We start from the raw sequence: 11,532 nt of genomic DNA, 5'->3' as shown, positions 1-11,532 counted from the left end.
ACCTAAGCACAGAATTAGAGGCCCTGAGAGAGGAGGGATATTAAGACTGGGAAAGCGAAACAGAAAGAAACTGATCAAGTTGTGGTTTTGACATTTGCTCTGTTGGACAAGAGAATTGCTCATGTTTCCCAGACAGGGTAGGGATACAGGGTTCTAACTGGAGGCATCACTGGGTAAGGCAGGTCTGATTAGTTCTTTTGTGCTCTATATACAGCCCTGCTTAAGGAGAGGGGTACACAAATTGGAAAAGATAACAATTATCCTTAAATTTCCTAAAGACTGTGAAGTTAACAAAGGTTAACATTTTTTAGTCCTTCGTATGTGCAGGTACTTGTCTATATATTGCTCTTTTAGTCCCTCATTTAATACACATACACACACTCACACACACAAAACCTGTGGATACCTGCATTTTACTCATGGGGAAACTGAAGTGCAGGGAACTGAAGTAACTTGTTCCATGTCATACAACTAGACCTGCATCATTTGATGGCATCATTTGGGCCTGCATCATTTGGTTGCAGACTGAATGTGCTCCACCACTCCATTGTTCTCTCTTCCTAAGAAGAGCAACATTTCTTGGGAGACATTATAGGGCAGGATTAGAACCAGTTGGTGGTGGCAGTAAGTCACAGGGATACAGATTTGGGCATGAGATCCTTGACATGCCCCTTTCCTTCACCACCTGCCAATATCCGATCCATCTTCAATTCTTGGCAATGTTGCCTCTGACATATTTGCTAAATGCACCCAGTTCTCACCACCTCAACTGTCACTATCTTAGGGCAGACTACAATCATGTCTACCCTAGAAAACTGTTCCATTCTCCTCACTGGTCTCCCTGCTCCCTCTCTCGGGATATTTTTTTCCTTCTTTCTTGCTTGCTTTCTTTCCTTCCTTTCTTTCTTTTCTTCCTTTCTTCCTTCCTTTCTTTTTTTTTTTTTTGCCATCCTTCCTCAGCAGCAAAAGGATTATTTAAAAACAAAGATTAGTTCATGTCCCGCTCCCACTTAACCCCCCTCAAGAGTTTCCCATCTTACCTAGAATGAAGCCCAAAGTTCTTTTTATACCCGACAAGGCCCTACGTGATCTGCCCTCTATCCTATACCCCTCTGACCTCACTTTTTCCCACTCGCTCTCTGAACTCTATCCACCCCCCCACCCTGGCCTCCTCTCCGTTCCTTAATGGGCCCTGCCTCAACCCCAGCTCCACTATGGGACCTCTCTCAAGCTGTTCTATTTGATAATCTCTCTGAGCTTACCTGCCCTGGCCCCTGTCTACCAGGCTCATCTTTTGCATTGCCACTCAAATTCTAGATCACAACTTAGATCTTGGCTCAGATGTCCTTCCCACCCTCCCCCAAACACTCCAGACTTCATCAAATATCTGTAACTCCCTCAGTCATTTAAGTAGTTTTTCTGGGGCTTCTGGCTGGTTCACTCAGGAGAGCACATGACACTTGATCTCGGGATTGTGGGTTCAAGCCCCACGTTGGGATGTAGAGATGATCTCAAAAACAAAACAAAACAAAACAAACAAACAAACAAACAAAAACTAGGTGTTGTATGTAAGTGATGAATTACTGAAATATATTCCGGAAACCAATATTGCACTGCATGTTAACTGACTAGAATTTAAATAAAAATTTGAAAAGAAAATTTTCCTTGAACTACTGAAAAAAAAAGTCTTAAGAAGAGAGAAAGTGAGCAAGAGAGAGAGAGACAGAGATATTCACAAAGACCCAGACACAAAAGCAGAGGAGACGAGACACACAGTGACACATAGAGACACAGGGACACAGAAGTAACCAGGGAGACATAGGTCAAAACCATAGCCCAATACACCAAGGTTGAAGAAGTAGAAGCATAGAGACATGATGACATGGTAACTGACAGAAATGGGATAGGGGATGGGAGAAGAAAACAGAGACACAAGACCACAGATCTACAAAATCATAGAAACAGAGATGTTACTTATACCAAGACTTGGTAACAAACACCCAAGGACATGGGCGCATGCAGAGGAGCACACCAAGAGTCAAACTGGAGCACAAATTTATATACTCAGAGATCCAGTGACAAAAGCATGGGAATGCAGACACCCAGACTGTGACAAACACCAGCCAAGACATAAGGGTTAGGGTTAGGTTAGGTAACAGAGAGGCATAAAGACAGGCAAGCTGGAGGCCCAGGTACAGTGGAGACACTGTGACATAGGGACACAAGAATTTAGAAAAGGAGTGAGAGAAAGAAACACACACACACACACACACACACACATCCCAGAATAAGTAGAAATGGGGATGTGAATCCACAAACAAAGCCATATGGATACAAGGTAGAAATGGGAACAGATACACAGGATCATGTCTGGAAGGATCAAGATGGGAACAAAGAAACCTAGACACATAGGAACGGACACACAGAACATAAACAAATGGGCAGAGACACGGTGACAAGGAAATCTATCCAGAGACGCAGGGGGGCAAAGACACAGAATAAAAATAAACCTGGGGACACCCAGAAACAGAATCACACAAATAGGCAGGCAAGGCCAAAAATGAAGAGATGGGGACAGTGAATCAGGCACAGGGACACAGAGAGTAGCTCAAAAATAAAAAAGCCATGAGTAGGAGAAGACAAGATGACAGCAGAGTAGGGGAATGCTGTGCTCACCTTGCACACAATCAGAACTAGATAATTATCAAATCATCCTAAATGCCCCAGAAAGAGACCTGAAGACTGACAGAACAAACTCCACAACTAAAGGGAGAAAAGAGGCCACATCAAAAAAGGTAAGGAAGTGGGGATCCATGGATTAGGGGAGAAAAGAATCCTGGGTGCTGCAGAGGGGAGGGAGCTGTGGTCACAGAGAAGGGTAAGAGAGAGGAGCATGCAGGGGAACGCATAAAGAGAATGCATCCCCAAAGCCACCGGCCTGGAAAGAGAGTGGCTGAATTTCATGAGTTCTTGCAACCAAGGGGCCTTAAAGGCTGGAGTGGGCTTGGCTGGAATAGACTTGGTGGGCACTGCCCGGCTCCTGAAGAGAAGGCAGGCAAAGGACCTGAAGGCAGACAGTGTGGAAACAGTGATCTGAGAAGCACCTGGGACACACAGTGGGAGGGTTTGTTTGTTCTTCTCCTAGTGCATCCCTGAGAGCCAGTATTCGTGGAGATGCTGCTCTGGGGACAAAGAAGCTGGCTGGAGCTATTTCCCTTCCCTGACCCACAGCATAAACACAGAGCCACCTGCAGGAAGCAACACAGCACCCACACTGGCTGCCTAACCTGCTTACACCAAGTCCCACACCCCTGCACACTGGAGAGACTATCCTTCTCAGTCAAACTTGCTCCAGTCCCAATGCAGAGGGTCCCTTCCCAGAAGACCAGAAGAAACCCCTGCCCACACCACATCTCCCAGTCAGAGAGTTCTTCAGCGCTTCAGTTCCAGTTCAGGTAGTATCAGGTCTCATCTAACAAGCAGGCTAGAGCACACGTACTTAAAACTCACCACATTCTGGAAAAGGACCAAACACTGACCACCGCAGGCAGAGAGAGCCTCTGCAGACAACTACCCTGAAGGATAGATCAGCCAAAACATTCCAGCAGAATGCACACAACACACACCAGAGACACTCACTGAAGTGCCAGGCCCTGGACACTGCATGACCTCTTCTTCATAATGCCATTGCTCTCAGAAGCAGGAATCATAACTGGCTATCTATTCTCACATACAGATGAAGGCAGAGACCTAGACAAAATGTCACATGGAGGAATTCATCCTAAATGCAAAAATAATAATAATAATAATAATAAGGCCGTGGCCAGAGATTGAAGCAAAACAGATATAAGTAACATGAGTGAGGGAGAATTTAAAGCAACAAACATAAGAATACTCACTGGGCTAGGGAAAGAGTGGAAGAGTTCAGGGGACTCTTACCCCAGAGATAAAAGAGTTAAAAGCCAACCTGACAGAAATGAAAAAGACAATAACTGAGATTCAAAACCGGCTGGATGGAATGACCACAAGGATGAAAGAAGCAGAGGAATGAATGAGTGGTATAAAGATAGAATGATGGAATATAATGAGGCTGAACAGAAGAGAGAAAGATGAACTATGGATCATGAGAAAAGGCTTTGGGAACTCAGTGACAGCATCAAACATAATAACACTTGTATCATAGGAATCCCAGGAGAGGAAGTGAGAGAAAAAGGGACAGGAAGTTTATTTGAGAAAATAATAGCTAAAAACTTCCCCAATCTGGGGACGAAAACAACCATTCAGAACCAGGAGACACAGAGAACTCCCATCAAAATCAACAAAAGCAGGCCAACACCAAGACATATTGTAATTACATTTGTAAAATAGAGTGATAAGTTAAAAATGTTAAAAGCAGCAAGACAAAAGAAGTCCTTAACTTGCAAGGGAAGATACATCAAGCTAGGTTCAGATTTCTCAACAGAAACGTGAAACAGAAAGCCAGAAGGGAGTGGCATCATATATTCAAAGAACTGAATTGAAAAATCTGCCACCTAGGATACTCTACAGCAAGGCTATCAGAATAGAAAGAAAGATACAGAGTTTCCCAGACAAACAAAAACTAAAGGATATCATGACCAATAACACAGCCCTGGAAGAAGTACTAAAGGGACTCTTTGCAAAGGAGAGATGAACAGTGATAATGACAAGAAAGGATGAAAGAAAATCTCCAGAAATGACAAAAACAAGCAAAAAATTGGCAATAAGTACATACTATGAATAATTATTCTGAGTGTAAATGGACTAAATGGTCCAATTAAAAGACACAGGGTGTCAGAGTGGATGAGAAAAAAAAAAACAACAAAAAAAACAAATGAGGTTCATCTATATACTTCGCACAAGAGACACATTTCAGACCTAAAGACACCTGCAGATTGAAAGTGAGGGGCTAGAGAAACATTTCTCACACAAGAAAATGTCAGATGAAAGCCAGCATATTGATTCTTGTATCAGACCAAGTAGACTTTAAACCAGACTGTAACAAGAGAAGAATGACACAATTCATAATAAAGGGGACAATACAGCAAGAAGATCTAACAATTGGAAACATTTATGTACCCAACACAGGATCCCCAATGAAACAATTAATAACAAACATAAAGGTCCTCATTGACAATAATACAATAATAGTAAGGGACTTTAACACTCCACTTACAGCAATGGACAGATCATCTAAGCAGAGAATCAACAAGAAAACAACGGCTTTGAATGACACACTGGACTAGAGGGACTTTACAGATGTATTCAGAACATTTCCTCTTAAAACAGCAGAATACACATTCCTTTCATGTGCACATGGAACATTCTCTGGAATAGATCACATACTAGGTCACAAATCATGCCTCAACAAATACAAAAAGATTGGGATCATACCATGCACTTTTTCCGACCACAAGACTATGAAACCACAAGTCAACCAGAAGAAAAAAAAATGGAGAGATCGCAAGTACATGAAGGTTAAACAACATGCTACTAATGAGTGAATGGGTCAAGAAACTAAAAAATACACGGAAACAAATGAAAATGAAAACACAATAGTGCAAAACCTTTGGGATGCAGTAAAAGTGGTCATAAGAAGGAAGTATATAGCAACACAGGCCTACATCAAGAGGCAAGAAAAATCTCAAATAAACAACCTAACCTTATACTTAAGGGAGCTAGAAAAATAACAACAAACAAAGCCTAAAATCAGCAGACGGAAGGAAATAATAGAACAGATTTAAATGACACAGATACAACAACAACAACAACAACGACAGCAACAACAAACCAATAGAGCAGATCAATGAAATCAGGAGCTGGTTCTTTGAAAAAAATTAATAAAGTCAGTAAACCCCTATCTAGACTTTTATTAAAAAGAAATGAGAAAGGACCCAAATAAATAAAGTCACATTTGAGAGAGGAGAAATGACAACCAATACCACAGAAATATGGACAATTATAAGAGAATATTATAAAAACAACAAAAACAATATACCAACAACCTAGAAAAACAACCTGGATAAATTCTTAAAAACATACAATCTACCCAAAGATACAGATGTGGTGAAAAGAAGGGCCATATGTACCCCCAATGTTCATAGCAGCAATGTCCACAATCACCAAACTGTGGGAAGAGCCAAGATGCCCTTCAACAGATGAATGGATAAAGAAGATATGATCCACATAGACAATGGAATATTACACCACCATCAGAAAGGATGAATATCCAACTTCTGTATCAACATGGATGGGACTGGAGGAGATTATGCTGAGTGAAATAAGTCAAGCAGAGAAAGTCAATTATCAAATGGAGGACATTAGGAGAAGGAAAGGAAAAGTGAATTGGGGGAAGTCAGTGGGGGAGATGAGTCATGAGCGACTGTGGACTCTGAGAAACAAACTGGGGGTTTTGGAGGGGAGGGGGATGGGGGGATGGGTGAGCCTGGTGGTAGGTATTGAGGAGGGCATATATCGCATGGCGCACTGGGTTTGGTGCATAAACAATGAAGCTTGGAACACTGAAAAAAAATAAAATCAAAATTAAGATGTTAAAAAATATATTATCTACCAAATCTGAAACAGAAAGGAACAATTTGAACAGACTGATTACCAGCAAAGAAATTGAGTCAGTAATAAAACAAACAGACAAACAAGCAAAAAAACTTCCAACAAACCAGAGTCCAGGGCCATACGGCTTCACAGGGGCATTCTACCAAACATTTAAAGAAGACTTAATTCCTATTCTTCTCAAACGATTCTAGAAAATGGAAAAGGAAGGAAAACTTCCTCATTCGTTGTATGAAGCCAGCACTACCCTGATACCAAAACCGGATAAAGATTCCAGCAAAAAAGAGAGCTACAGGCCAATATTCCTGATGAACACGGGTGCAAAAATTCTCAAGAAAATACTAGCAAACCTAATCCAACAATACATTAAAAGAATCTTTTACCGCGATCAAGTGGGACTTATTCCTGAGCTGTGACCATGCTTCACTTTCTGCAAATCAATCAATGTGATACACCACATTAATAAAAGAAAGGCGAAGAGCCACATGATCCTCTCAACAGATGCACAAAAAGCATTTGACAAAGTATATGTAATATGTAATGAACATCCGTTCATTACAAAAACTCTCAACAAACTAAGGTAGAAGGAACATAACCTAATAAAGACCAAATACAAAAAGCCCATAGCCACTGTCATCCTCAATGGGCAAAAACGGAGAGCTCTTCCTCTACAATCAGGAACAAGACAGGGATGTCCACTCTCAACACTGTTATTTGACATAGTTTTGGAAGTGCTAGCCACAACAATCGGACAACAAAAAGAAAAAAAAAAGCTGCCAAACCAGGATAGAGGAAGTATAAATTTCACTACTTGCAGATGACATGGTGTAATAGAGAAAACCTAAAAGACTCCATGAAAAAATTGCTAGAACTGATGCACAAATTCAGTAAAGTTGCAGGATACAAAATCAGCATACAGAACTCTGTTGCACTTCTGTACATCAATAATGAAGCAGCACATCGATCCCATTTACACTTGCAGGAAAGACTGTAAGATACCTAGCAATAAACCTAACCATAAAGGTAAAAGAGATGTTCCCTGTAAACTCTAAGACACTGATGGGAGACCCAAGATGGCAGCATAGTAGGAGGACCCTAGAATTGCCTCATCCTTTGAACACAGCTAGATAACTATCAAATCATTCTGAATACTCAAGCAATCAACCTGAGGTTTGATAGAACAGACTACACCGCTAGAGGGAGAGAAGAGGCCACACTGAGGAAGGTAGGAAATACAGAGATGTGGTTTGTGGAGGAAAGGGGGCATGGCAGCTGCAAAGGGGAGGGTGCCCTTGCTGCAGAGAAAGGCAGGAAAGAGTGGAGCACACAGGGATATGCATGAAGAGAACACTTCTCCAAAGCCATTGACAGGCAAGCAACCCTGGGACAGACTGTACGATCTGTGGATCATCTCAGGTGCATGGGGAGGGACTATTTGTATGTTTTTGGAGTGCATCCACAAACGGTGGCATGGCCTCTCTGGGGACAAAAGAACTGGTAGGCACCACTTCTCTCCCCAGCCCTTCAGCATAGGTGCAGAGACACCTGCCGAGGGCAGCAAACCCAGACACTGGCTGTTTAGCCTGCGTTGTTCCAAATACCGTGCCCTTGTGCTCTGGCATGACTGCCTTTCTGGGTCACACCTGTGTCAGTCCCACCACTGTGACACTCTTCCCCAGAGGACCAGCATGGGTCCCTGCCACATCAGGTCCCTCAGGTTTGGAATTTTAAAAATCATCAGGTGTGGCTGAGATAGAGCCCAAGTGCACTGTACTGCTCCAGGCAGACAAGCAACCCAGAGACAGACAGTGTGGAAGCAGTGATCTGAGAAAAAAAAAAAAAAAAAAGCCTGGGATGCATGAGGGGAGATCATTCGCTCCTCTGAAAGTGCTGTCCTGAGAGCAGCAGGCATGGGCTCTCAGACTCCTGTCTCTGGGGACAAAGGAGCTGGCTGGCACCATTTCTCTGTCCCGCCCCTCAGCATAAACTAACTTCAGTAAACACCATAGTGCCAACACTGGCTGCCTTACCTGCTTCTACCGAGTCCTGCCTCCCTGTGCTCTGCCGATACTACTGCCAATCTTGGGCAAGTGTGCTTAAAGACCAGCTCAGTGGGCCACATCCCCAGAAGAGCAATGGAAGCCCCTGCACACAGGATGTCTACGGACCACAGAATTCTGTAAATGTTCCATTCTAGTGGAAAAAGCATCAGGTCCCTTTTAACAAGCAGACCGGAGCACGACTAGTTAAAACTTGCCACACTCTGGCCAAGGTCCAAACATCCTCCACTGCAGGCAAGGAGAACCTCTGCAGACCACTGGCCTGAGGGATAGAGCAGCCAAAACACAGCACCAGAGGGCACACAACACATGCCAGAGACACTTCCTGAAGCACCAGGCCCTGGACCTTATATGAACCCTTCTCTGTAAAACCATTACTTGCAGGAGCATGAACCACAGCAGGCTTTTCTAACATGCAGAAAAAGACAGAAACCTAGGCAAAATGCTAAGATGGAGGAATTTACCCCAAAAGAAAGAACAAGAAAAGGTCCTGACCAGGGATCTAATCAAAACAGATATAAGTAATATACAAGACCCAAAATTTAAAGCAATAATCATAAGGACACTAGCTGGGCTTGAGAAAAGCTTGGAAGACATCAGGGAGACCCTTAGTGCAACCATAAAAGGGTTAAACACCAGTCAGACCAAAATGAAAAATTAAAGAACTAAGATTCGAAACTGACTGGATGTAATGAGCACAAGGATGGAAGAAGCAGAGGAATGACTATGTGATATAGAAAACAGCATTATGGAAAACAATAAAGCTGAACAAAAAAGAGAAGGAAACATTTTGGAACACAACAGTAGACTGAGGGAACTCAGTGACTCCATCAATCATAATAACATTCATATCATAGAAGTCCCAGAAGAAGAAGAGAGAAAGGGGGACAGAAAGTTTATCTGAGGAATTAATGGCCCCAAACTTCCCTAATCTGGGAAAGGAAACAGACATCCAGTTCTGGGGGTCACAAAGAACTCCCAACAAAATCAACAAAAGCAGGCCAACACCAAGACGATATCGTAGTGAAATTTGCAAAAGATAGTGATGAAGAAAAAAAAATCCCCAAAGCAGCAAGACAAAAGAAATCCCTAACCTACAAGGGAAGACCCATGCAGCTAGCAGTAGATCTCTCCACAGAAGCTTGGCAGGCCAGGAAGGAGTAGCATGATGTATTCAACATGCTGAATGGGGAAAATGGGCAGCCAAGAATTCTCTATCTAGCAAGGCTATCATTCAGAATAGAAGGAGGGATAAAGAGTTTCCCAGGCAAACAAAAGCCAAAGGAGATTGTGACCATTAAAACAACCCTGCAAGAAGTATTAAAGAGGACACTTTGAGTGGGAAGGGAAGACCAAAAGTGACAAAGACAAGAAAGGAACAGAGGAAATGTCCGGAAACAATGACAAAACAAGCAACAAAAGGGCACCAAATACATATGTATGTATAATTAGTCTGCACATAAATGGATGGAATGCTCCAATCAAAAGACATAGGGTGTCAGAATGGATAAAACCCCAAGACCCATCTATGTGCTGTCTACAAGAGATTTATTGTACACCTAGAGACACCTTCAGATTGAAAGTGAGGGCATGGGGAAACATTTATCATGCAAATGGACATCCAAAGAAAGCTGGAGTAACAATACTTATATCAGACAAACTACATTTTAAACCAAAGACTGTAACAAGAGATGAAGAAGGGCACTATGTCATAGTAAAGGGGACTATCCATCAAGAAGATCTAACAGTTGTAAATATTTATACCCCCAACTTGGGAGCACCCAAATATATACAACAATTAACAACAAACATAAAGGAACTCATTGATAATAACACAGTAATAGTAGGAGACTTTAACACCCCTACACTTACAGCAATGGACAGATCACCTAAGCAGAAGATCAACAAGGAAAGACTGGCTTTGAATGATACCCTGGACCAGATGGACCAAACAGATTTATTCAGGACATTTCATCGCAAACAGCAGAATACACATTCTTTTGGAGTGCACATGGAACATTCTCCAGAATAGCTCACATATTGGGTCATGAATCTGGCCTCAAGAAGTGCCAAATGATCAAGATCATACCATGCATCTTTTCTCATCACAACAGTATGAAACGTGAAGTCAACCAGAAGAAAACATTTGGAAAGACCACAGACAGATGGAGGTTAAACAGCATGCTCCTAAGCAGTGAATGGACCAACCAGGAAATTAAATAGGAAATTTATAAAATACATGGAAACAAATGAAAATGAAAACATGACAGTTCTACACCTTTGGGATGCTGCAAAAGTGGTCATAAGATGGAAGTATATAGCAATACAGGCCTACCTTAAGAAGCAAGAGGGGCACCTGGGTGGCTCGGTGGGTGAAAGCCTCTGCTTTCAGCTCAGGTCATGACCCCAGGGTCCTGGGATCGAGCCCCGCATCGGGCTCTCTGCTTAGCGGGGAGCCTGCTTCCCTTCCTCTCGCTCTGCCTGCCTCTGCCTACTTGTGAAATAAATACATAAATAAATAAATAACTTTAAAAAAAAGAAGAAGCAAGAAATATCTCAAATAAACAGCCTAAACTTGCACCTAAAGGAGCTGGAGAAAGAACAACAAACAAAGCCTAAAGCTGGCAGAAGAAGGGAGATAATAAAGATTAGAGCGGAAATAACTGACCTAGAAACTAAAGAAACAGCAGAAGAGAACGATGAAATGAGGAGATGGTTCTTTGAAAAACATCAATAAAATTGGTAACCCTTATCTACACTTATAAAAAAGAAATGAGAAAGGACCCAAATAGATAGAATTACAAATGAGAGAGGAGAAATGACAACCAACCCCACGGAAATACAAGTAAGTGCAAGAAGATATTATGGAAAACAATATGACAAC

This window comes from Neovison vison, chromosome X (assembly GCF_020171115.1).
Source record: "Neovison vison isolate M4711 chromosome X, ASM_NN_V1, whole genome shotgun sequence".
NCBI classification, from domain to species: domain Eukaryota; kingdom Metazoa; phylum Chordata; class Mammalia; order Carnivora; family Mustelidae; genus Neogale; species Neogale vison.
This window is presented reverse-complemented; position numbering follows the sequence as displayed.